Source organism: Stegostoma tigrinum, chromosome 10 (genome assembly GCF_030684315.1).
Source record: "Stegostoma tigrinum isolate sSteTig4 chromosome 10, sSteTig4.hap1, whole genome shotgun sequence".
Classification (NCBI taxonomy): Eukaryota; Metazoa; Chordata; class Chondrichthyes; order Orectolobiformes; family Stegostomatidae; genus Stegostoma; species Stegostoma tigrinum.
Window position 1 is genome coordinate 7,573,466 of NC_081363.1, and position 27,840 is coordinate 7,601,305.

The 27,840-nt window shown below is 44.5% G+C and overlaps 1 protein-coding gene across 1 annotated transcript in view; it reads left to right on the forward strand.

Annotated features, from left to right (window-relative positions):
• Positions 1-13,449: 13,449 nt before the first annotated feature.
• The window catches only part of LOC125455697 (ovarian cancer G-protein coupled receptor 1-like), a 66,603-nt gene continuing 52,212 nt past the window's right edge, over positions 13,450-27,840 (forward strand). Inside the window, exon 1 of the mRNA XM_048538024.2 lies at positions 13,450-13,608. The gene's annotated coding sequence lies outside the window, so the exon portion shown is untranslated. The remainder of the gene's footprint in view (positions 13,609-27,840) is intronic.

Consider the following 27,840-nt stretch of genomic DNA (forward strand, 5'->3'; position numbering starts at 1 on the left):
AGGGGGTGTAGCACTACTAATCAGAGAGGGTATCACAGCTACAGAAGCTTCCTTTGTCGAGGAAGATCTGCCTACTGAGTCAGTATGGGTGGAAATTAGGAACAGCAAGGGAGTAGTCACCTCGTTAGGGGTTTACTACAGGCCCCCCAATAGCAGCAGGGAGATTGAAGAAAGCATAGGTCGACAGATTTTGGAAAAGTGTGCACGCAGTAGGGTTGTTGTAATGGGTGACTTTAACTTTCCTAATATTGATTGGAACCTCCTTCAAGCAGAAGATTTGAATGGAGCTGTTTTTGTAAGGTGTGTTCAGGAGGGTTTCCTAACGCAGTACGTTGACAGGCCGACGAGGGGAGAGGCCATTCTAGACTTGGTGCTCGGAAACGAGCCGGGGCAGGTATCAGATCTTGTGGTGGGAGAGCATTTTGGTGATAGTGACCATAACTGCCTCACATTCTACATAGCTATGGAGAAGGAGAGGATTAGGCAGAATGGGAGGATATTTAATTGGGGAAGAGGAAACTATGATGCGATTAGACATGAGTTAGGAAGCATGGACTGGGAGCAGTTGTTCCATGGTAAGGGAACTATAGACATGTGGAGACGGTTTAAGGAACAGTTGTTGGGAGTGATGAGTAAATATGTCCCTCTGAGACAGGCAAGAAGGGGTAAGATTAAGGAGCCTTGGATGACGAGAGCGGTGGAGCTTCTAGTGAAAAGGAAGAAGGTAGCTTACATAAGGTGGAGGAAGCTAGGGTCAAGTTCAGCTAGAGAGGATTACATGCAGGCAAGGAAGGAGCTCAAAAATGGTCTGAGGAGAGCCAGGAGGGGGCACGAGAAAGGCTTGGCAGAAGGAATCCGGGAAAACACAAAGGCATTTTACACTTACGTGAGGAATAAGAGAATGGTCAAAGAAAGAGTAGGGCCGATCAGGGATAGCATAGGGAACTTGTGTGTGGAGCCTGAGGAGGTAGGGGAAGCCCTAAATGAGTTTTTTGCTTCTGTCTTTACGAAAGAAACCAACTTTGTAGTGAATGAAACCTTTGAAGAGCAGGTGTGCATGCTGGAATGGATAGAGATAGACGAAGCTGATGTGCTGAAAATTTTGTCAAACATTAAGATTGACAAGTCGCCAGGCCCGGATCAGATTTGTCCTCGGCTGCTTTGGGAAGCGAGAAATGCAATTGCTTCGCCACTTGCGAAGATCTTTGCATCCTCGCTCTCCACTGGAGTCGTACCTGAGGACTGGAGAGAGGCAAATGTAATTCCTCTCTTCAAGAAAGGAAATAGGGAAATCCCCGGCAATTATAGACCGGTAAGTCTCACGTCTGTCGTCTGCAAGGTGTTAGAAAGGATTCTGAGGGATAAGATTTATGACCATCTGGAAGAGCATGGCTTGATCAAATACAGTCAACACGGCTTTGTGAGGGGTAGGTCATGCCTTACAAACCTTATCGAGTTTTTTGAGGATGTGACTAGAAAAGTTGATGAGGGTCGAGCTGTGGATGTGGTGTATATGGACTTCAGTAAGGCATTTGATAAGGTTCCCCATGGTAGGCTCATTCAGAAGGTCAGGAGGAATGGGATACAGGGGAACTTAGCTGCTTGGATACAGAATTGGCTGGCCAACAGAAGACAGCGAGTGGTAGTAGAAGGAAAATATTCTGCCTGGAAGTCAGTGGTGAGTGGAGTTCCACAGGGCTCTGTCCTTGGGCCTCTACTGTTTGTAATTTTTATTAATGACTTGGACGAGGGAATTGAAGGATGGGTCAGCAAGTTTGCAGACGACACAAAGGTCGGAGGTGTCGTTGACAGTGTAGAGGGCTGTTGTAGGCTGCAGCGGGACATTGACAGGATGCAGAGATGGGCTGAGAGGTGGCAGATGGAGTTCAACCTGGATAAATGCGAGGTGATGCATTTTGGAAGGTCGAATTTGAAAGCTGAGTACAGGATTAAGGATAGGATTCTTGGCAGCGTGGAGGAACAGAGGGATCTTGGTGTGCAGATGCATAGATCCCTTAAAATGGCCACCCAAGTGGACAGGGTTGTTAAGAAAGCATATGGTGTTTTGGCTTTCATTAACAGGGGGATTGAGTTTAAGAGTCGTGAGATCTTGTTGCAGCTCTATAAAACTTTGGTTAGACCGCACTTGGAATACTGCGTCCAGTTCTGGGCGCCCTATTATAGGAAAGATGTGGATGCTTTGGAGAGGGTTCAGAGGAGGTTTACCAGGATGCTGCCTGGACTGGAGGGCTTATCTTATGAAGAGAGGTTGACTGAGCTCTGTCTCTTTTCATTGGAGAAAAGGAGGAGGAGAGGGGACCTAATTGAGGTATACAAGAGAATGAGAGGCATAGATAGAGTTGATAGCCAGAGACTATTTCCCAGGGCAGAAATGGCTAGCACGAGGGGTCATAGTTTTAAGCTGGTTGGTGGAAAGTATAGAGGGGATGTCAGAGGCAGGTTCTTTACGCAGAGAGTTGTGAGAGCATGGAATGCGTTGCCAGCAGCAGTTGTGGAAGCAAGGTCATTGGGGTCATTTAAGAGACTGCTGGACATGCATATGGTCACAGAAATTTGAGGGTGCATACATGAGGATCAATGGTTGGCACAACATTGTGGGCTGAAGGGCCTGTTCTGTGCTGTACTGTTCTATGTTCTATGTTCTATAATTGGCAGATAAGAGCTGTACTGTTGGACATGTCACCCACACAAGCCACACATATGGTTTGTGTGAAAGGAGTTAGGTTCCCAACTCAAAATACCATTCTCCTCAAATGTTTCCAAGAATCAGGAGGTTTACTTGTAATCTTAACAAGGCACAATTCTGTACACTCTCAGCACTGAGACCAGCAGCTGGATTTTGCAAATCCCCCAACTGCAGTGGAGACTTTGGCAACCACATCCTGGCACCATCGGCCTCCAGGAAACAGGAGCTGCCCGACCTGTCCCAGTAAACAGCAACCATTCTAGGGACTGCTATCCCTTCATTGAGGTGAGCAGGCAACTTCTCAGAAGGCCAGCAGCTAAAGAGAAGCAGAGAGAAAGCACAAAATCGAACCCCGCGTTAGATCGCCCGTCAAAACACAGTCTTTCTCGAAGGGGTGAACTTGCCGACGTTTCCACAAGGTACTCAACAACTGGGCAGTAACTTGCAACAGACTGTGCTGTGGAAATAAAGATTAAGCATCACAATAGCGACAGGAAAGGTCCCTTAGTGGGCTATGAACTGGTGGAGAGTGTCTCCCATTCCATCTCTTGGCCGCCTCTCTAAAAGTTCCAAACTGCCCAGAGACATTGGAATTCCAAAGTGACATCCGCAATCACAAGTTCTGCAATTGAAAACTCATCCTGACCTCACAGATTTTTTTGAACTCACCACCCCAGGGTAAAGCACCCTCTCTGCATCTAGTCTGTCCAGCCTCATTAGAATTTTATCAATTTCAGTCAGCTCATTCTGAACTCTGAGCACATATCAGTTGACCCAATTTCAGCTTGGAAACACCTTGAGATTACATGAGGCGGTTCAGCCATGACATCTGACTCACATCAAACAGGCAGCTGTGCGTCACCAGATACCCACAGTCTGATGATCACTCTGGATGGAAATCTCCCGACTTATGAGCTCGAAACCCAAACCACTTCCTAGCAGCAGCTACTTGAACCATCTGTTGGGTTTCCAGCAGCAGCTTCATCGATAGCAACATTACCTCACAAACCCATGACCCATTCACATATACCTCAAGCTCCGTTCACAGGTCGATCCTATTTCTACAAAAAGAGTCAGTGCTACCCAATGGAGTGCTGAGTGTATGTTACCTGCATCAGCAGTGGGGTCACCTAGAACATGGTGCATCAGTTCAAAAGTAGAAGTGTGAAACTGTTTGTGGGTGGTATATGGTAGGGATTTTGTTTCAATATTGTGTTAAATGAATATGTGTTGCTGGTCTGCTGTTTCTGGCCAGTGGGATGATAGAAAAGCGAAATGTTTCTGTAAGGCTGATATTTCCCAGACCTGCTGAATCTTTCCAGAACATTCTGTTTTTGTTTCACATTATTTATGTTTGTGGTTCTGTAAAATGTCAAAAGAGGAACTTATTTTTATTACTTCAGTTATGTGGCTGAATACTTTGACTATCGAAGAGAGCTTTTTAACAACACTAAGGGAATATTGCACTGTCTGAGATATTGTATTTCAGGGAGACTTTAAACCCAAGCTTCCATCTGACCTCTCAAATGAACGTGAAAGGTCCATGAGACCATTTTGAAGAAGAGTGGGGAGATATTTCCAGAGTCCTGGCCAATACTTGTCCCTCAATCAATAGACCCAATCAAGTGTTTGTGGCAATTGGTTGTACATGGATTAGCTGACATATTTCCAACATTGCAATAATGATCTCAAAAGTATTTCAGTGAAAAAAAAATTCATTGGCAAAAAAAAGCCATGGACATCCCAAGAACATGAAAGTCATGATATAAATGTGATTCTTCTGCTTATACCCAACTTCACATTCTCAACTTTGACCTTATAACCATATTTTCTATTACATTACTTTGCTTGGACATTTGTTTCTTTATCGACTAAGCTCAAATTTGTTAAAGTACCTTCATTTTAATGCCTCTTATGGCTCAGTGGTTAGCACTGCTACCTCACAGCCACAGAGACCCAGGTTCGATTCCCGCCTCAGGTGACTGTCTGTGTGGAGTTTGCACATTCTCCCCGTGTCTGCGTGGGTTTCCTCCAGGTGCTCTGATTTCCTCCCACAGTCCAAAGGTGTGCAAGTTAGGTAGATTGGCCATGCTAAATTACCCATGGTATCCAGGGCTGTGTAGATTAGCCATGGTAATGCAGGGTTGGCGATGGGTGGGTCTGTGTGGGGTGCTATTTGGAGGGTTGGCTATTGGCTGAATGGCCTGCTTCCAAACTGGAGGGGATTCTATGATTCAAGTATTGGGAATAAGGAAATAATTGATGTGAAAGGCTTTCCAAGGCAGTGATATAGATAACTGTGTGCAATGGGATGTGGAGAGGAGTTTGATATGTTGTGGGAAGGAGATGGTGCATTAGAAATGATGAGTTGATTGGAGAGGGTGGAGAGATTAGGGGGAGTTGGGGGACAAGAGGGATGTGACGGAGATATCCCCAAGTAAGGAATCATCCAGTTAGGACAGAGAGAGGGTGAAATTCTTGTCACAGAGTATAGTGAACCTATGGAACCCCCTAATTTGCACATCTTTGGACTGTACCAACACGGGGAGAATGTGCAAACTCCATGCAGTCAGTCAGCTGAGGCTGGAAATCAAACCCAGGTCACTGGTGCTGTGAGACAGCACTGTTAACCATTGAGCCACTATGCCACTCCTCAGTGACATACTGTGTTTTATAACGCTCCTGTTGTGTTAAAGAAATGAAGCAAATAAAAGTTGTTGGATGAGTCCATCCTGACTTACAATGGCATCATCATCTCCAAGTCTTCATTTGTCTTCAGCTGACTATGGTTTAATCACTGAAGCGACAAGGACGCTATACATTATACCTTCATGGCGATGTGATGGAGAATCTTATTATCTTTTAAATAATATATTTTATATCATAGATATATTTTACCAACAACATTTTGTCTACATACTGATCCTGCACACTATCATTGACCAGGGTGTTTCCTCTATTAGGTTTCCCTTCATCTCTCTGTCTCAGTCATGGGTGATGTATCACCTTTCCACCAGAAATGTGTGCACTGACTCTGTTAACCCATTACCTGGCAGGCAACAAGAGCAGGTCTGAGGCCAGGTCAATATCTCTGAAATCCCGAACACAGTAAGGACTCACCAAAATGTGGTCCTATGACCTCTTCTAGGTAACTAGGGATTGACAATAATTTGACATTGCCAACATCACCTACTTTGTAAGGCAAATTAAATAAATAATCCAATATAGATAATAGAGAAACTGATTTGATTTGATTATGGTTTTGATTCGATTTATTGTAATCACATGTACCTAAATACAGTGAAAAATTTTGTTTTGCAAGCAGTGTGAAGTTTGCACATTCTCCCCATGTCAGCGTTGGCTTCTCCTACGGTCCAAAGATGTGCAGGTTGAGTGGATTGGCCAGACTAAATTGCCCACTGTCTCCAGGGATATGCGGTCTGGGTGGATTGGTCATGCGAAATGTAGAATTTTAGGTATAGTTTGTGTGTGTGTGTGTGTTTTGTGTGTGTGTGTGTGTGTGTGTGTGTGTGTGTGGGTGAGAGAGAGGGGTTGGGTGTTCGGAAAGTCAATGTGGAATCGAGGGGCTGAATGATCTGCTTCCACACTTGCAGGGATTCTACAATCTCTCCACTGGCGTTTGTGAATATTTTTTACACTTGGAGTCGAGGGTTATCAGATCAGCCATGATATCATTGAATAGCAGAGCAAACTCAACTGGATGAATGGCATACTTCTGCTCCTTCTTCTTATGGTTTTCTGCATGATATTTTAATGACTGATAGACCTGGATCCATAAACTCCATTGGACATTCACTGTCTCAACTCCATCACCATTTAGAAAGTCCTTTATTCTTTTTAGATCTAAAGTGAATGGCCTCACAATTACTTACATTTAAATCTATTTGCCACAATTTTGGCCCTTTGCTTAATGTGTTAATTTTTAAAAATAATTCTATCGCTGTCTAAATTGTTTGTAATGTTACCTCACAGTGCCATCAGCAAACTGGGGTATGTTGTCTTATCATTTACATTGTTGCAGTTAGGTTCTAAGTCAGAAACTTACTGATGTCATCAAAAATATTTAAGCCATCTTTTATATTTCACAAGCAAATAACATCACTGGATGTAGGTCATATGAGATAAAATAATGCATTTTTAATAGTATTTAAATTTGCAGTCATTCTGTGTCTCATGGACTGTTTTCTCCAAGGTGTTTAAAGCTATGCTCGTCCTGCAGAATGTGGCAGTTGGGAGATGTGGCACACGTCTCCGCTGGCTACATCTGCGGGAAGTGCACCCAGCTACAGCTCCTCGAAAACCGTGTTAGGGAAATGGAGCTGGAGCTGGATGAACTACGGATCATTCGGGAGGCAGAGGGGGTAATTGAGAGGAGTTATCGGGAGTTGGTCACTCCTAAGGCTCAGGACGAGGATAGATGGGTTACAGTTAGGGGGAGGAAAGGGGACAGACAGACAGTGCAGAGATCCCCTGTGGGCATTCCCCTCAGCAATAAGTATACCGTTTTGGATACTGCTGGGGGGGATGACCTACCAGAGGAAAGCCATAGTAGTCAGTTCTCTGGCACTGAGCCTGACACTGTGGCAAAGAAGGGAAGGGGGCAGAATAGAAAAGTACTCGTGGTAGGGGACTCGATAGTTAGGGGAATCGACAGGAGATTTTGTGGGCAAGATCGGGATTCCCGGAAGGTATGTTGCCTCCCTGGTGCCAGGGTCCGGGACGTCTCCGATCGGGTGTATAAAGTTCTAAAAGGGGAGGGCGAACAGCCAGAAATCGTGTTACATATTGGCACAAACGATATAGCCAGAAATAGGTTTGAGGATATAAAAAGTGATTTCAGGGAGTTAGGATGGAAGCTGCAGAGCAGGACGAACAGAGTAGTGTTCTCTGGTTTAATACCGGTGCCATGAGATAGCGAGGTGAGGAACAGGGAGCGGGCGCAGCTGAACACGTGGCTACGCAGCTGGTGTAGGAGGGAGGGCTTCAGATATGTTGATAATTGGGATGCCTTCTGGGGAAGGTGGGACCTGTACAAGAAGGACGGGTTGCATCTGAACTGGAAGGGGCCAATGTCCTGGGTGGAAGGTTTGCTCGAGTAGTTCGAGAGGGTTTAAACTAGTATGGCAGGGGGGTGGGAACCTGAGCTGTATACCAGAGGTGAGCGTTGATGCAGGTGAGGCAGTAGCAAGAGGTAGACCAGCTAGTGGGAAGGATTTTCCTGGGAAGGAACCAAGGGATCGGTTAAAGTGTGTTTGCTTTAATGCAAGGAGTATCCGGAATAAAAGTGATGAACTTAGAGCATGGATCAGTACCTGGAGCTATGATGTTGTGGCCATAACAGAGACATGGGTTTCTCAGGGGCAGGAATGGTTGCTGGATGTTCCAGGGTTTAGAACATTTAAAAAGAATAGGGAGGGGGGAAAAAGAGGAGGGGGTGTAGCATTACTAATCAGAGAGGGTATCACAGCTACAGAAGCTTCCTTTGTCGAGGAAGATCTGCCTACTGAGTCAGTATGGGTGGAAATTAGGAACAGCAAGGGAGTAGTCACCTCGTTAGGGGTTTACTACAGGCCCCCCAATAGCAGCAGGGAGATTGAAGAAAGCATAGGTCGACAGATTTTGGAAAAGTGTGCACGCAGTAGGGTTGTTGTAATGGGTGACTTTAACTTTCCTAATATTGATTGGAACCTCCTTCAAGCAGAAGATTTGAATGGAGCTGTTTTTGTAAGGTGTGTTCAGGAGGGTTTCCTAACGCAGTACGTTGACAGGCCGACGAGGGGAGAGGCCATTCTAGACTTGGTGCTCGGAAACGAGCCGGGGCAGGTATCAGATCTTGTGGTGGGAGAGCATTTTGGTGATAGTGACCATAACTGCCTCACATTCTACATAGCTATGGAGAAGGAGAGGATTAGGCAGAATGGGAGGATATTTAATTGGGGAAGAGGAAACTATGATGCGATTAGACATGAGTTAGGAAGCATGGACTGGGAGCAGTTGTTCCATGGTAAGGGAACTATAGACATGTGGAGACGGTTTAAGGAACAGTTGTTGGGAGTGATGAGTAAATATGTCCCTCTGAGACAGGCAAGAAGGGGTAAGATTAAGGAGCCTTGGATGACGAGAGCGGTGGAGCTTCTAGTGAAAAGGAAGAAGGTAGCTTACATAAGGTGGAGGAAGCTAGGGTCAAGTTCAGCTAGAGAGGATTACATGCAGGCAAGGAAGGAGCTCAAAAATGGTCTGAGGAGAGCCAGGAGGGGGCACGAGAAAGGCTTGGCAGAAGGAATCCGGGAAAACACAAAGGCATTTTACACTTACGTGAGGAATAAGAGAATGGTCAAAGAAAGAGTAGGGCCGATCAGGGATAGCATAGGGAACTTGTGTGTGGAGCCTGAGGAGGTAGGGGAAGCCCTAAATGAGTTTTTTGCTTCTGTCTTTACGAAAGAAACCAACTTTGTAGTGAATGAAACCTTTGAAGAGCAGGTGTGCATGCTGGAATGGATAGAGATAGACGAAGCTGATGTGCTGAAAATTTTGTCAAACATTAAGATTGACAAATCGCCAGGCCCGGATCAGATTTGTCCTCGGCTGCTTTGGGAAGCGAGAAATGCAATTGCTTCGCCACTTGCGAAGATCTTTGCATCCTTGCTCTCCACTGGAGTCGTACCTGAGGATTGGAGAGAGGCAAATGTAATTCCTCTCTTCAAGAAAGGAAATAGGGAAATCCCCGGCAATTATAGACCGGTAAGTCTCACGTCTGTCGTCTGCAAGGTGTTAGAAAGGATTCTGAGGGATAAGATTTATGACCATCTGGAAGAGCATGGCTTGATCAAATACAGTCAACACGGCTTTAGAACATAGAACATAGAACAGTACAGCACAGAACAGGCCCTTCAGCCCACAATGTTGTGCCGACCATTGATCCTCATGTATGCACCCTCAAATTTCTGTGACCATATACATGTCCAGCAGTCTCTTAAATGACCCCAATGACCTTGCTTCCACAACTGCTGCTGGCAACGCATTCCATGCTCCCACAACTCTCTGCGTAAAGAACCTGCCTCTGACATCCCCTCTATACTTTCCTCCAAACAGCTTAAAACTATGACCCCTCATGCTAGCCATTTCTGCCCTGGGAAATAGTCTCTGGCTATCAACTCTATCTATGCCTCTCATTATCTTGTATACCTCAATTAGGTCCCCTCTCCTCCTCCTTTTCTCCAATGAAAAGAGACCGAGCTCAGTCAACCTCTCTTCATAAGATAACCCTCCAGTCCAGGCAGCATCCTGGTAAACCTCCTCTGAACCCTCTCCAAAGCATCCACATCTTTCCTATAATAGGGCGCCCAGAACTGGATGCAGTATTCCAAGTGCGGTCTAACCAAAGTTTTATAGAGCTGCAACAAAATCTCACGACTCTTAAACTCAATCCCCCTGTTAATGAAAGCCAAAACACCATATGCTTTCTTAACAACCCTGTCCACTTGGGTGGCCATTTTAAGGGATCTATGTATCTGCACACCAAGATCCCTCTGTTCCTCCACGCTGCCAAGAATCCTATCCTTAATCCTGTAATCAGCTTTCAAATTCGACCTTCCAAAATGCATCACCTCACATTTATCCAGGTTGAACTCCATCTGCCACCTCTCAGCCCATCTCTGCATCCTGTCAATGTCCCGCTGCAGCCTACAACAGCCCTCTACACTGTCAACGACACCTCCGACCTTTGTGTCGTCTGCAAACTTGCTGACCCATCCTTCAATCCCCTCGTCCAAGTCATTAATAAAAATTACAAACAGTAGAGGCCCAAGGACAGAGCCCTGTGGAACTCCACTCACCACTGATTTCCAGGCAGAATATTTTCCTTCTACTACCACTCGCTGTCTTCTGTTGGCTGTCTTTGTGAGGGGTAGGTCATGCCTTACAAACCTTATCGAGTTTTTTGAGGATGTGACTAGAAAAGTTGATGAGGGTCGAGCTGTGGATGTGGTGTATATGGACTTCAGTAAGGCATTTGATAAGGTTCCCCATGGTAGGCTCATTCAGAAGGTCAGGAGGAATGGGATACAGGGGAACTTAGCTGCTTGGATACAGAATTGGCTGGCCAACAGAAGACAGCGAGTGGTAGTAGAAGGAAAATATTCTGCCTGGAAGTCAGTGGTGAGTGGAGTTCCACAGGGCTCTGTCCTTGGGCCTCTACTGTTTGTAATTTTTATTAATGACTTGGACGAGGGAATTGAAGGATGGGTCAGCAAGTTTGCAGACGACACAAAGGTCGGAGGTGTCGTTGACAGTGTAGAGGGCTGTTGTAGGCTGCAGCGGGACATTGACAGGATGCAGAGATGGGCTGAGAGGTGGCAGATGGAGTTCAACCTGGATAAATGCGAGGTGATGCATTTTGGAAGGTCGAATTTGAAAGCTGAGTACAGGATTAAGGATAGGATTCTTGGCAGCGTGGAGGAACAGAGGGATCTTGGTGTGCAGATACATAGATCCCTTAAAATGGCCACCCAAGTGGACAGGGTTGTTAAGAAAGCATATGGTGTTTTGGCTTTCATTAACAGGGGGATTGAGTTTAAGAGTCGTGAGATCTTGTTGCAGCTCTATAAAACTTTGGTTAGACCGCACTTGGAATACTGCATCCAGTTCTGGGCGCCCTATTATAGGAAAGATGTGGATGCTTTGGAGAGGGTTCAGAGAAGGTTTACCAGGATGCTGCCTGGACTGGAGGGCTTATCTTATGAAGAGAGGTTGACTGAGCTTGGACTTTTTTCATTGGAGAAAAGGAGGAGGAGAGGGGACCTAATTGAGGTATACAAGATAATGAGAGGCATAGATAGAGTTGATAGCCAGAGACTATTTCCCAGGGCAGAAATGGCTAGCACGAGGGGTCATAGTTTTAAGCTGGTTGGTGGAAAGTATAGAGGGGATGTCAGAGGCAGGTTCTTTACGCAGAGAGTTGTGAGAGCATGGAATGCGTTGCCAGCAGCAGTTGTGGAAGCAAGGTCATTGGGGTCATTTAAGAGACTGCTGGACATGTATATGGTCACAGAAATTTGAGGGTGCATACATGAGGATCAATGGTCGGCACAACATTGTGGGCTGAAGGGCCTGTTCTGTGCTGTACTGTTCTATGTTCTATGTTCCATTTGGCCAATTCTGAGCCTAAATCTGCCAGACAGTATTATTTCCCTTGCATTTTCTTAACTTATACAGTTAGTTATTTTTTTAATCTGCATTATCACAATGTGGCTTTATTTTCTTTCCTAAATAGGTTCTTACTCGGACATTATAGCAATGACATTTTACTTTCACTGACTCAAAGCTTTCACATTCTGTAATATAGTAATTTTGTATCTTTGTAAAACCTACCTTCTGTCGACAATGTGGACATTTCCTATATACTACAAAGTGTAGGATTCCTGCTTTATCTTGGGAATGATGGACATTTCTCGGTTTTTAAAGCTCCATAAACAATGCCCATCCTTTTCCATGCTTTTCTGAAATAAAGCCCTGGTAACTGCAGCCTTAGTAAATTCTTTGTACTTAAACTACAATTTAAATTATGAACCTCCCATTGCTCTCTTGGCATCAGCAGTCTTCTTTTGCGTGTTACCTACTTGTGGTTTGGCAGCATTGCCAGTGCTATTATTGAAGTTTAAACAATTTCTATGCCCCTGAATTTCCCTTCTGCAGCTGCCCCACATGGTGTACGGGTCCACTTGTTATTGTAGAAATGCTTATTGTGGCTTGTAGGTTCTCATCTTTAGCTTATACCTTTCTCATCCCATTCTGCGCTATTACTTTAATGTCTTGCCCAAAACAAATTTTTAACTTGACTCACAGAACTGTCCATTCTCCAGGTGAATCTCTAATCAGGACGGCACTGACAGATCCTAATTTCCCAGTGGAATCTGTAGGTGTGACTAGCTTCTAGCTTGCATTGTTCCTATGCTTCCCCTACCAGGTCTGGAATAAAAGGTTTTACCATTAGGTGTCATTTCTCCCTCGCTGTTCTATACACGAGTTGCTCGCAGGCAGTTGTACAGTTCTGTTGCTGCAACTACTGACTGTCTTTATGAGTAGGTCCTAAAGGTGTGAGACCTTCAACATTGTAAATGTCCAGAATTGCTCCTGAGTCCACTGGAATTCGTATTGTTGTTATCTTGTGCTATTGAGCCAGAGTGCCCACTGATGCCGCTATGCATGTTATGATGCCAACCACTACCAACTTGAGCAAAAACAAAGTTGCTGGAAAAACTCAGCAGGTCTGTCAACATCTGTGAAGAAAAAAACAGAGTTAACGTCTCGGGTCCGGTGGCCCTTCCTCAGGACCAACTTGAGGTTGGGGCAACTTGTTTCTACTAAGCAAATCTTGACAAGAAAAAGCTCTTGTCTTAAACAATATGCAGTTTATTATATGATTGTAACTAAATACAGGTTACATTGATCAGATGGACGTTGTTACCAAGATGTTGAGAAGAACTAAAACATGGGCTTTCACACTGCAAGATCCAAATCTGTTCTCCTTTCCTCCCATCCATGTCTGTATGACATTGCAATATTTTAATTTAGTCTGCAATGGTAACCCTTTCATACTGCAGGAACATTAGATATAGGATCTGAAGTGGTCCATTCAGCCCATTGAGTCTGTTCCACCATTCAGTGAGATCATGGACGATCTGATAATCCTCAACACCACTTTCTTGCCTTTTCCCCACAGATAAAAATTTATCTTCGCCTTGAATTTACTCAACTGCCCAGCCTCTACAGCCCTCTGGGGTAAGGAATTCCACAGATTCACAACAGAATTGAGACAAGAAATTAAACAGCCGTGGTTAAACCTAAGCTGTCTGCTGCCACTCAGCCAGATTCCTGTCCAGGTCAGTGATACCGCTATCAACTCCATGAATTTAGCTGTGAGTCTCTTATGAGAGATGAAGAAACTCTGCCTTTAATTGACATTGCAGGCACCAGGAGACACAGATGGCAAAAGTGGGAAATGTGAGGAAGTACTTTGAAGGCAGCAATTGGTAGTGGAAGCTGAGATGATCAATAATTTGGAAATAGTACAGGATGGAGCCTTGAAAGAAATTGACTTGCGGAACAATGGAGTGAACAGGGGGAGGATGACTCTCCCAAGAGACAACATGATGGGGCAAATATGTTTCAATGGCTTTATCAAATGCCTTCTGGAAATTCATACAAATAACATTTGTTGACATTGCTCTGTCCAACTACTCAAACCTTATGAAATTTCATTCAGATTTTTCAGGTTTGACGTAATACTTACAAATCCATGCTGGCTTTCTCTGATGAGCTGAAAAATTCTCAAGGCACAAATTTTTCAAAATGCAACCTAAAAATTTTCATTCCATCATTTCATTATAGTTTTCTGAAAACAAATATGTGGCTAACTGGTTAATGTAGTTCTGACCTTTCTCTCTCTCTCTTCATCTCTCTCTCTCTCTCTCTCTCTCTTTCCTCCCTTTCCTAAGTAGTTAAGTGACAAATATAACTTTCTGGCGTTCAATTTTCTAATCTTCAGGTACAGCTTTTAAATATAAAGGTACAGCTTCTTTTAATCTAAAGGTACAGTTTTCTAACTTAAAGGTATTTCTTTTTTAATCTAAAAGTATTGTTTTCGAAATGAGATAATGTTTGCAAAGTTATAGTTTAAAAATTTATAATCTTCTGACTCTTTAAAATAGACACTTGCTGGTGCTGGATTTTTATTTAATCAAATCTTTCGCTTTCTTCATTAATATTAGTTTGATTAAATTAATGTCGGTGAGTTACCGTCCTTAATACAATATGGTTTTCATAGAATTTACATTGCAGAAGGAGGCCATTCAGCCCCTCATGTATGTTTCTTTGAGAATTCTAAAATGTTGATTTTCCCCTTCGCAGTTAATACTGAGTGATTTGTCCACCACTTCCTTACTGTCATTGACATGTCACCATTATCAGCTTCCTTCGGCTTCCACTTCCTTATTGTTGGCAGAATCTTTTGTGCTTCAAAACTTGCAAGATTGTTGAACACTCAATTTTTGTAGCTTTCATCCTTTGACTTTCTTCATGTTTTACAATTCAGCAAGATCTGCACTTCACTTTTTGTTTGCATTTTTACTTTTAGTTTCATATTGTCCCTTATTCTATTGGGGTTTAAAATGGCATTGTATCACATTAGATATATTTTGAACACACCCCCTCCACTATCCTTTCATAACTTTACTTGTTGATGGATCTACTCAATTTGTTGCAGATAATCTCTCTCTTCCCATAAAGGTAAACCTTAACTCAAGAACCTTGACTCCACCTAAGACAAAGAAGCTCCCAAAACCATATCCATCGTGTTCAACATTCACTTCCCCACCATCACAGATGCTCAGTAGCAGCAGTGGAAACCATCTGCAAGATGCACTCCAGCAACTCACTGAGGTTGCTTTGACAGCACCTTCCAAATACAAAGCCGCTTCCATCTAGAAAGACCAAGGTAGATCATGGGAACACCACATCCTGTAAATTCCTTTCCAAGCCACTCACCATCCTGACTTGGAAATGATCGCTGTTCCTTCACTGTCACTGGGTCAAAATCCTGGAATTCCCTCCCTAACAGCATTGTGGGTTTACCGAAAGCAAACGGACTGCAGCAATTCAAGAAGGCAGCTCACCACCACCTTCTCAAGGGCAGCTAGGGATTGGGCAATAAATGCTGGGCCCAGCCAGCGACACCCACATCCCCTGAAACAATTAAACAAAGCCTAAATCTTGACTTAGTGGCAGTTTAATTATTTTGCCTTTCAAACATCACATTGACCTTGATCCTGTTGTGATCGCTAGTACATATATGTTCAGGCACCATTAAACTGTAAACTAAACCTGAGGCATTTCTCATTACTAAATCTATCCTGTATTGCCTTGTTGTTTGTCCTTAGGCATATTGCTGCAGATGGAGCTTGAACTTTTACAACCAACAGTGCTTGTGTTTCTGTGGTAACTCCTTTGAATGTGTCTGTTTCTCTTGTGTGTCTCAATTTCTCTCCCTTCATTTTTGTCTCGGCCACTACTGTTTGTATTTGTCCTTGTCTCTGTCCCTACTTTGTATGTGACTCAGGTCTGACTGCATCCCTTTCTCTCTTCAGACTGTGTGTGTGCACCTGTCAGTGCATGTATGTGTGTGTATGTGCATTGTATGTATGAGTGTGTACAAGTGCATCTGCACACATGTGTGCACATGTGGGCGCATATGTGCATGTTTGCATGCGTGTGTGTGCTTACGTGTGCAGATGTGTGTGCATGCATGTGCATGTGTGTTTGTGCACACATGTGTGTATACATATGAGTTTTGCATGTGTCTGCGCATGTGTGTGTGCGTTTGTGTGCACATGTATGTGCATATGGGTGTGCATGTGTGAGTGTGCATTTGCAAGTGTGCATGTGTGTGTGCGCACATGTGTGTGTGTGTGCATGTGTGTGCGCGTGCACAGATGTGTGTGCATGTGTGTGTATGCATGTGTGTGTGCATGGATGAGTACGCTTATGTGTGTGCATGCATGTGCGTGTGTGTGTGCACTCGTGTATGTGCATGTGTGTACATACGTATGTGTGTGAGCACTTGTGTGTATATCTAAAGTTGTAAAGTTGGTTGGCATATTGGGTCAGAAAGTTATTTGCACACCCTTGAAAGGTCAAAATAACCTGGAGTTGGTGATGAGGTAAAGCGACTACTAGAAGAAACAGACAGAACACTTTGCTCAAAAACCTTTGCAGCATTTCCCCTAACATCCATATCCTGCATTGTTATATACCAAAAGCTGAACTGTATCAGCCAGACAGATACTACAAGAACAGGTCAGATGTTGGAAATTCTACAGCAAGGACCTTACCTCCTGACCCCTCTCCACCATGTCAGGAATGTGATGGAATAACTATTGCATACCCGTATGGGTGCAGCTCCAACACCACTTGAGAAGCTGGTCATGATCTAGAAAACTTGTCTGGGATGCCACGCACTATCTGTCACTTTCACCACTTCTGCCACTAAACATACTCACAGCAGTGGGTAAAAAGGCAAAGTCACCATAGTCCTACCAGGCAGTAGGCCTGTTGTCTCATCAGAGACAGAAAGAGATGACTGGTGTTGGTTTAACCTGAGGGTCACCATGCTGGAAGGTTGGCAGGACCCCTAGCCTTTGCAGTATCCGGTGCCTCCAACTGTTTCTTGATATCACGTGGAGGGAAGTGAACTGGCAACGGGAGTAGATAAGAAGGAGAGTCCTTCGTGATAACTTCAGCTGGTGCAGGAATCGAACCCATGCTGTTAGCATCACAGGCCAGCTATCCAAGTTAACCAACCCCTACACAATTCAGTGCAATAATGCACAAAGGTTCTTCATCATCTTGAAGGCTTGGCTTCCTCTGGTGGTCCCCAGCGTCACAGATACCAGTCTTTAGCCAATTCGATTCCCTCCACGTGATATCAAGAAACAGTTGGAGGCACCGGATACTGCAAAGGCTAGGGGCTCTGCCAACCTTCCAGCAATGGTACTGAAGACTTAGGCTCCAGAACTTGCCCTAGCCAAGTGCTTGGAGTCCAGTTGCAACACTGGCATCGACTTGACCAGGTGGAAAATTGCCCATATATGCCTATATGTGAAAGGCAGGACAAATCCAACCCGGCCAACTACCAGCCCATCAGTCTACTCTTGTATGTGATGGATGGTGTCATCAACTAGCTGTCAGGCAGTATGTTTTTCCAATAACCTGCTCAGTGATGCCCAGTTTGGGTTCCACCAGGGCCACTCAGCTCCTGACCTCATTACAGCCTCAGTTCAAACATGGACAAAATTACTGAAGGGCAGAGGGGACGTGAAAGTAACAACCCCTGACATCACAAACACTTGTTTGGGATCCCACCCACTATCTGTCACTTTCACCACTTCTGCCACTAAACATACTCACAGCAGTATCATGACCACATTTGACTGAGTATGGCATTAAGGAATCCTAACAAAACTGTTTCCCCTCAGATTGTCTCCAACCTCTCTTATTCAATCAACCAATCTTCTTGATCCTATTCTAACTGAGCTGATAATCATCTAACATCCTTCTTGGTCTCTATCACAGCCACTATTGTAATTAGTTCTTTCTCTTCAAAGGTTGTCTCTCTCTCTCTCTCGCTCCCCCACTCGCCCATCCCAACTTCAAATCTGCTGTTAATACTTCTGTCACTAAAGGAAAGGCCTTTAAATCCATCCCAAACATATTCCCCCCATCGCCAACCTGCCTATCCTTTCAAAGCCCTTGGAATCTCACCTTGCCAATTCACTTCCAATTTGAATCCCTCCAATCAGGTTTCTGTCCCAGTGACCATACAAAATGACTCCTCTCGAAATGACAACAGATATTGTACATGATTACGATGAAGGTAAATTTCCTCTGTTTGTCCTCTGGCTGCCCAGTCTACAGCCTTTGACATAGTTAACCATTCCCCCTTTTCCAGTGCCTCTTCACTACAGTTCAGTGGGACTGCTCTCCTGCTCCATTCTCATCTGTTTAATCAAAGCTGAGTGTAATGTTTTCTCTCACTGTTCCCATGCCATTACCTCTGGAGTTCTGCCATTCACCTTCTCCTATTTCTCATCTACATTCTGCTCCTCAATGACATCATCCAAGGGCATAGTGTTCCCTTTCCCATGACCTCTTCCTACCTCCAGCTCTATGTCAGCAGCAGCTCCCATTGTTATTGGATGATCTCCAGTCTGGGTGAGCGGACATGCCTCTCTATTAAATATGTGGTACATCAAAGTAACTGTCTCCAGTCCCCATCCCACACTCTGTTCACTGTCAACTTATTCCATCCAAGTCCCTGGCAGAGACTTAACCAATCTGTTCCCAACCTTGGTGTCAAATTTTATCCCTGAGATGTACTTCCAAATTCATATTTTGCCATCACTAAGACCAACACTTCCCACTTCTGCAACATCACACGCCCCCTCTCCTCTCTCAGTTCATCTGCTGCTGAAAACCCATAATCTTGTTTCTCTGGATTGGACAATTCCAATACAACCCTGGCAGCTCTGCTACATCCCTCCCTCCATGTCCTTAAGGTCGATCCAAAACTCAGTGTCTTAACTCTCAATAAATTCCATTCCCCTACCACCCTATCCTCTCTGACCTGCATCAGCTTCCGGTCAAGCCGTGCTTTCATTTTTAAATGTTTTCAAAATGTCTGTAGCCTTGTCCCTCCCCATATCTGTTAGCCACTCCAGCCCCACCACCCTCCCAAGCTCCTGCCTGACTCTAATTCTGAACTTTTCAGTATCCAGGATCTCAATCACTTTACCTTTGGGGACTGTGCCTGCAATGACCCGGGCCCTGAGTTCTGGAATTCCCTCCCTAAACATCTCTATTTCTACACCTCATTACTCCACAGTCATTAAAACCTACCCCTTTGGCCAGGAATTTCGTCACTTGACCACCTCTTGTCATGCTTTGCCATGCTTGTTTGATGTTCTTATGCAGCACCTTGGAAGGTGTCAGTGCACTCAAGGTGCTATATCAATTCAAGTTGATGTCGTAGTGAGTGTTATGGGAACATTATTCATTGAGCGTGAAATTCTCACTTTGTTTTGGGCACCATTTCTCCTTCAGTCATTACCGATCATTCACCTGAATGCAGTGTATGGAGGTTACTTCATTTACTGCCCATTCAACATGAAACCTTCCTCCAGCGTAATTGTTTCCTGCAGCTGGAAATAGTTGACCCTGACCTTCCTCATTAAGGGCGTTGGCAAAACGCCTAACCCTTCAAGCACAGGAACAACAGCCAGGAATCGGCTTGGTTTAACTCTCACTACTCCACCCCCACCCCAGGGAGGTGGCCTGGCCTCTCTTCAACACTTACCTAGACCGATGTGTGGGAACATGGCACTAGGAGGAACCATAGAGTTGGGGGGGGTTCACATTGCTAAAGCCCCCCCTAAATGTTATTTCCCTCAATGCTTTCTCCCAGCATCTTACAGGATTTGGAAGGGCGGGGGAATGTCCTCTCACTTTAGTCAGGTGGCTTGCGCTTAGTGTTAGATACATTGGCACTTCGTAGTGGAGAAAATGTGAGAACGAACACTAGAATCTATCATAAACGATGCGACAAATGGTCTCTTGGAACAAAACTGATTGCATTTGGGCTAGTCAGCACGAATTAGCAAATGGGAAATTATGCTTGATGAACTTGTTGAAGATTTTTGGAGATGTTCCTGACAAAATTGATAAACAGGGAGTTGATGGATGAGTAGATTTAAATGGCTTTTGATAAGGTTCCCGCCAAGAAGGTGGTTCAAAACATCGAAGCATGCAGAATAGGAGGTAATGTACTGGCACGTATTAAGGATTGACCATCAGACAAAAAACAGAGTAAGGATAAATGAGTCATCCTCGCATTGATGGACCGTGACTAATGAGGTACTGTAAAGATCACCACTCCAGCGTCAGGTCCTCACAATAAAGTTCAATGATTTGGAACTGGGATGAACATTTCCATATTTGTGGATGATACAAAACTGGGCAGGAGTATGTATTGTGATGAAAATGTAAAAATTTTTACAAAAAGACGTCAGGGCAGGGATTAGAACATAGCAGATGAACTGCAATATGGAAAATGCAAGGTTATTCACTGTGGTAGGAACAACAATATTTCTTAGAATATTTCTCAGATAGTAAGAAGTTGGAAAGTGTACATACACAAAGGAACTTGGGTGCCCTAGTCACTAGGTTATTGAAGGATAACATGCAGATGCAGTGAGCTATTACGAAGGCTAATGGAATGTTAGCCTTTATCGCAAGAAGCTTTGAGTACAGGAACAGTGAAGTCTTGCTCCAGTTGTAACAGAGCTTGGTTAGACTGAAGTAATGTGTCTGAAACCCAGATTGGAATATGATAATAAAGAAAGCGAGCAAGAGACGGAGTGATAGAGCAAGAGAGACCAATGAATAGAGTGGGTGGGAGATAAAAGGAGAAAGTGGAGTTGAGGAGGGTGAAAAAGGGAACGGGAAAGAGTGAGGGAGGTTACGGGAGAGGCATAAAGAGTGAAAGGGGCCGGAAATAAGAGATGGACGTTTGGAAAAGGGAGGGGCAGAGTATTTTAAAATAATTTATTAATGGAATATGTATGTTGTTAGCAAGGTCAGCATTTATTACCTATCTCTATGGTTTACCTTGAGAAGGTGGTGGTGAGCTGCTTTCTTCGACCGCTGCAGTCCACGTGCTGTTAGCTGACCCGCAATGCCCTTAGGGAGGAAATTCTAGGACTTTGGCCAGTGACAGTGAAGGAATGGCGATATACTTCCAAGTCAGGATGGTGCATGGGAAACTTGCAGGTGGTGGTGTTCCCATGTGCTTTCTTCTCCCATCCTTCAGATAATTTGGAAAATGCTATTGAGGGATGCTTGATAAATTATTGCAGCGCAAGTTGTGGATGGTACACACTGCTGCTACAGTGCCTTAGTGGAGAGAGTACAAATTTAAGATGGTAGGTAGGCTGCTGCATTGTTAAGTATTGTTCGAGTGTTGTTATGCTGATCCAGGCAAGAGAAGATTATTCTATCACACTCCTGACCTGTGCCATGTAGATAGGTGGAAGGCTTTGAGGAGTCAGGAGCAGGAGGTGAGTCATTTGTTGCAGAATATCTTTAACCTGCTCAAGTAGCTGTAGTGCTTTTGTGGCTGACTCAGGACAATTGCTGGACAGTGGAAACCCGCAGGATGTTGGGTTAGGGGTGATGGGGTCTGTACACAGAAAGAGGAGAATGACTGGGGATAGAGGAGAGAGAAGAGAAGGGAAGGGAGTGCAGAAAGAGTGAGAAAGAAAAGAGAGAGACAGAAAGAAGAGAGATCAAATAACGCTGGGGGTTAGGGAGATAAGTGTAGAGCAGAGAGAAAGACCACAAAAAAGAAGAGTAAGAAAGAGAGAGAGAAAGAACGAGATGGAGGAAGAGGGCAAGATAGGGAGTTTAGAAGGTGAGAAAGAGAGAGAGAAAAGAAGGGATCACTTCCGTCTTTTAGTCATTTGTCTTGTGTGTGACCTCTCCCCTTCACGAGCTTCGTCTGTCTCTCAACCAAGATCATTACAAAACAATGACTGTTCATTCTCTGCTTGTGGATTCCTGTCTTTTCAACACACAAAGCTATCAAAAGGCACCTCTTGTTGCTGAGAGCTTTGATCGGGCCCTGAGATTGCAAAAGGGGTTTTCTTGGAGCGCCTACTGTCTGAGGGAATCCAGCATTACAGCATGGTTTGAAACAAGGTGACAAACGTAACTGATGAGCACCAGTGAGCAAGTGGATTATAGGATGAGTGCGGAACAGACAGAAATGATGCAAGTCTGCCCACTCAGACAAGTGGAAAATAAATGCATCCGAGGCCAAGTATGATTCATAAACAAGTATCATTTGCTCAGAAAATTGTCAGCAAGGAGAATATAATGGACAAGCCTTGAGGACGTTTGACAATAAATTAGAACAAATTCGACAAGCATAAACTGATGAGTTGTGAGAGCTCAACTTGGAATAATAACATTTTAGATTTACCTTTGGCTCAGTTCCAGGACTTACGTCACCCCTGGGGCACATCATTAAGTTGCCAGAGAGATTCAAATGTCTTAAGTTTGCAGGTTGTCATTTATGCCAGGATAAAACAATTCAGGCTGTGTGAATTGCTATCTTTAAAAAGACATTCACTGAATTATGGCTAAGACAGAATTAATTGCACTGCATCTTGTAGATGGTACACACTGCTGCTACAGTGCATCAGTAGTGGAGAGAGTAAAAATTTAAGATGGTAGATAGGCTGCTGCATTGTGCTGATATTCACGGAATTATGGCTCAGAAGGAGACCATTCAGCCCATCATGTCTGGCCCAGCTCTCCAAACGGCTAGTTTCCTGCCTTCGCCCCGTAAGCCTGCTCAACCTTCCTTTCCAGATCACAGTCTCACTCCCTCTTGAAAGCATTGATTAAACTGCTTCCCCACACACTCTCAGGCAGTACATTTCACACCTGCATGAGAAACTATTTCCTCATGTCACTTTCACTTCTCTGGCTAATAGTGCCATCTCATCAGATACTGAGTCAGGACGCCAACTCTGCACCTTCACCTTCCTGGGGTTCATCACAGAAACTCTCACGTCACAAACAGCCCAACAGCCAATGTTGAAGACTCAAATCCCCTCTGCAACATTTTGAGATGGAATCAATGAAATTACTCAGTCAAAATAAAGTGGATTTATCCCTGCCATTGTTCTGTGAGGTGTCGTGGAAGGTTGGGAGTCAGGGAGTGAGTTAATCAGATCTTATGTGGGACCAAATCCTCAGACATCACCATGGAGACCAATCAGCATGGGATGTACAGGGTAGAATGTGAATCTGGGCAGTGTTCCAGAGTTTCACACGGTTGCTGGTATTGGGACAGGAGGAAGGGTTGTGTGGAGTGAGGGAAGAAATGGGAATGGGTGTTGAAGCAGTGCAAATAGTTCTACCCCTCTTTCCCAACGGCCCTGCAAACCTTTCCTTGCCCAATATCTCAGAGCTGGCAGCTATGTTTCAGTCCTGCGAAGAGGGCATTTTTTCATTCATTCATGGAATGTGGGTGCACGTAGTGAGGCAATGCGGTGGCTCGGTGATTAGCACTGCTGTCTCACGGTACCAGGCACCCAGGCTTGATTCCAACCTCAGGCGACTGTCTGTGTGGAACTTGCACATTCTCTCTGTGTCTGTATCGATTTCCTTCCGCAATCCAAAAATGTGCAGCTTAGGCGGATTGGCCATGCTAAGTTACCGGTAGTGTTAGGGATGTGTAGGCGAGGTGAACTAGCCATGAGATATGCACGGTTACATGGATAGGGTCATGGAGTGGCTCTGGGTGAGATGCTTTTTGGGGGTTTGGTGTGGATTCGATGGGCCGAATGCACTGCTTCCACACTGTAGGGATCCTATGTTCATTTATTGCTCATCCTTAATTATCCAGAGGGCAGTTGAGAGTCAACCACATTGCTATGGGTCTGGAGTCACATGCAGACCAGACTGGGTAAGGACGGCAGATTTCCTGTCCTAAAAGGCATGAGTGAATCAGATGGATTTTGCAATTGACAGTGCTTACATGTCTGCCATTATTACCAGGCTTTTAAAAATGCAAATTTCACTGTCTGTTATTGTGGGATTTAAGTTCCCAGAACGTTAACCTGAGGCTTGGTTTTAAACTACCAGCCTCATGATGTTACCTCTACACCAGCACCTTCCCTTATGGAGGGCAGATACCTAAAGGCCAAATTGTCCTTGTTTAAGATCTCATCTTAAAAATAGCACCTCAGAGAGGTTTTGCCAAACTGAATCATGAGCTTAAGTCTATAGACTGGGCCTGTACCCAACGTTATTTGAAATAATATGATTACTGTATACCCTTCATGTACCGGCTCAGTTGCCATAGTTATGTGACCTTCTCCTGTACTGTAGTGTGCAGTTTGCTGGCAGTCATTAAACACACATCACCTGAAGCACAATGTCAGACTGGTGCAGCTGAGAATCAGTTTTTAGAGCTAAAAGAGCGGCAAGAAACTGCAAGGAAGAAGTAAAATAAAACATTGAATTACTGGATGGATCAAAATGACTGTGAATTTCCTCTCCCTGTTGCTGTAGGAGATGTGACACAAATTAGAATTTTCTTCCACTCTATGTGGTAAATGTATGAAATTGTTACATAGAGTCATAGAGAGGTACAGTATGGAAATGGACCCTTTGGTCCAACATGTCCATGCTGGCCAGATATCCTATATAAATCTAGTCCCATTTGCCAATAATTGCCCCAGATCCCTCTAAACCCTTCCTAATCATGTATCTATCCAGATGCCTTTTAAATGTTGTAATCGTACCCACCTCCAACTCATTCTATATACGCACCACCCACTGTGTGAAGAAGTTGCCCCTTAGGTCATTTGTAAATCTTTCCCCTCTCATGTTAAAACTATGCGCCTCCAGTTTTGAGCTGCCCCACCCCGGGAAAAATACCTTGCCTATTTACCCTATCCATTTCCCTCATGATTGTGTAACTTCTACAAGGTCACCCCTCATGGTCCTGATGCTCCAAGGAAAATAGCCCTAGTTTATTCAACCTCTGCCAAGAACTCAAACCCTCCAATCCAAGCAACATCTTCGTGAATCTTTTCTGATGCCTTTCCTGTTCCACAAAATCCTTGCTATAGTGGGGGGAGAGCAGAATTGTACACAGTATTCCAAAAGTGGCCTAACCAATGTCCTGTACAGCTGCAACATGACCTCCCAAGTCCTTTACTCAATGCACTGACGAATAAAGGCAAGCATACCAAATGCCTTCTTCACTGTCCTGTCACTCTGTGCCTCTACTTTCAAGGAACTATGAACCTGCACTCTAAGGTCTCTTTGTTTAGCAACAATCCCCAGGACCATACCATGAAACATTTCCAAAATGCAGCACCTCACATTTATCTAAATTAAACTCCATCTGCCACTTCTCAGTCCATTGGCCCATTTGATCAAGATCCCATTGTACTCTGAGGTAACCTTCTTTGCTGTCCACTAAACCATAATTATTTTAAGCTGTGTATACAAAAGTTACAATCCTGTTTTCACACAGGAGCAGAACAGAGACACAGGAAAGATTTTGCAGGCTTAGAGTACACACTTTGAACACCATTTTAATGTTGTTTATAAATGGCATCTTTTCAACGTTAGACCTCAAAGAGAGAGAGAAACTTGACCAATATGTATTTGCATTAAATACAATACATTTAGTTGGATTCTCCAATATTGCAAAACTAGAAGATGTCATCACCAGGGATTGTAAGAAAAAAGCAAAAGAACTGCAGATGCTGGAAATCAGAAACAAAATCAGAAATTCCTGGAAAAACCCATTCGGTCTGGCAGCATCTGTGGAGAGAAAACAGAGTTAACGCTTTGGGGTCCAATAACATTCAAAGTGTTCTAAAGGGTCACTGAATCTGAAATGTTAACTCTGATTTCTCTCCTCAGACGCTGCCAGACGTGCTGAGTACTTTTCCAGCAATTTCTGATTTTGCTTCATTAGAACATAGAACATTACAGCACAGTACAGGCCCTTCGGCCCTCGATGTTGTGCCGACCTGTCATAGCGATCTCAAGCCCATCTAACCTACACTATTCCATGTACGTCCATATGCTTGCATCATTAGGGATGCGATGGCCTTAAGCATAAGAGATGTTGTTGTGAGAGCACATCTGCTGAGAGAAATGATATACCTTTTTAAAAACAAATATACTTTATTCACAGTATATACAAAAAGTAAACATATTTACACACCTACGCAGTCATGCTAACCGCTCTGGGTTACCCTGGGGGTACGTACACCAAATAAAAGAAGAAAGTAAAAACAAAAGAAAAACACTGGCGATCATTTCCCCGCACAGTCCCCATTGGCCCCCTGACCAGTTGGGGAAGGCGCCAACTGGGCCCAGTTACCGAGTAGGGCCCCTGTTACATTTCGGCCGAGGGGTCTCATACGCTGGTCTTTCCCCAAGCTTTAGCACGTCCCTCAGCACGTAGTCCTGGACCTTGGAGTGTGCCAGTCTGCAACACTCAGTTTGGGTCAGTTCTTTCAGCTGGAAGACCAAGTTGCGGGCAGCCCAAAGAGCATCTTTCACCGCATTGATGGTCCTCCAAACAGAAATGATATACTTTATTTTTATTTGAAAAAATGTACTTTATTCATAGAATGTACAAAAAATAAAACATTTATACACCTACCCAGTTATGCAAGCCGCTCCGGATTACCCAGGGGGTACGTACACCAACTAAAAGAAAAAAAAACAAAACAAAGAAAAAAACCCCAGCAGTCATCTCCCCGCACAGTCCCCGTTGGCCCCCTGACCAGTTGGGGAAGGCACCAGCTGGGCCCAGTTACCAGATAGGGCCCCTTTTTCTATTCTGGACGACGGGTCTCATACGGTGGTCTTTCCCCACCGCGCCTTGGCGGCGGCTGCCCCAAGCTTTAGTGCGTCCCTCAGCACATAGTCCTGGACCTTGGAGTGCGCCAGTCTGCAACACTCGGTCGGGGTCAGTTCTTTCAGCTGGAAGACCAGCAAGTTGCGGGCAGCCCAAAGAGCATCTTTCACCGCATTGATGGTCCTCCAGAGAGAAATGATATACTTTATTCATAAGATGTACAAAAAATAAAACATATTTATACACCTACCCAGTCATGCAAGTCGCTCTGGGTTACCCAGGGGGTACATACACCAACTAAAGGAAAAAAAGAAGAAAAAAAAAAGCAAAGAAACCGCCCCGGCAGTTGTCACCCCGCACAGTCCCCGTTGGCCCCTGACCAGTTGGGGGAGGCGCCAGCTGGGCCCAGTTACCAGATAGGAGTCTTTCCCCTTTTCTGGACGAGGGGGCTCATACGGTGGTCTTTCCCCACCGCGCCTTGGCAGCGGCTGCCCCAAGCTTTAGCACGTCCCTCAGCACGTAGTCCTGGACCTTGGAGTGCGCCAGTCTGCAACACTCGGTCGGGGTCAGTTCTTTCAGCTGGAAGACCAGCAAGTTGCGGGCAGACCAAAGAGCATCTTTCACCGCATTGATGGTCCTCCAGAGAGAAATGATACACCCTCAAGAAAACTATCAACACATGCAGAAGCTCTGAGGTTGTCAGAATCATCAGCTAGAGTGTATTAACAGGAGATGAGGCTTTGCGTCATGCTGAGAGAGAGAGCTGATCCAGACTGAAGGAAGATAACTGAGCAGGAAAAAGAAATAAACATTTTCGGAACAGCTAATAAAAATATCACTGTGTACAGAAATGCCAAGCTGGAGAGAAGTTAAACAAGTCTATAAAGATGACAATTTAAATGATATCAGCTGATGATGCTAATGAATGACTTTCCACCAGTCAAACGTAAAGGTGATAAATGGTTGTGCCTCTGAGAATGATGGTCGCAGGAGGAGAGAATGAAAAGAACATGATGTGCCAGCAATACACTGATCCTTCAGCCAGCATTGTGAGCTTCACAAACCTGCACAAAATGCTCAAAATCGTAGACCAAAATGAAGACCT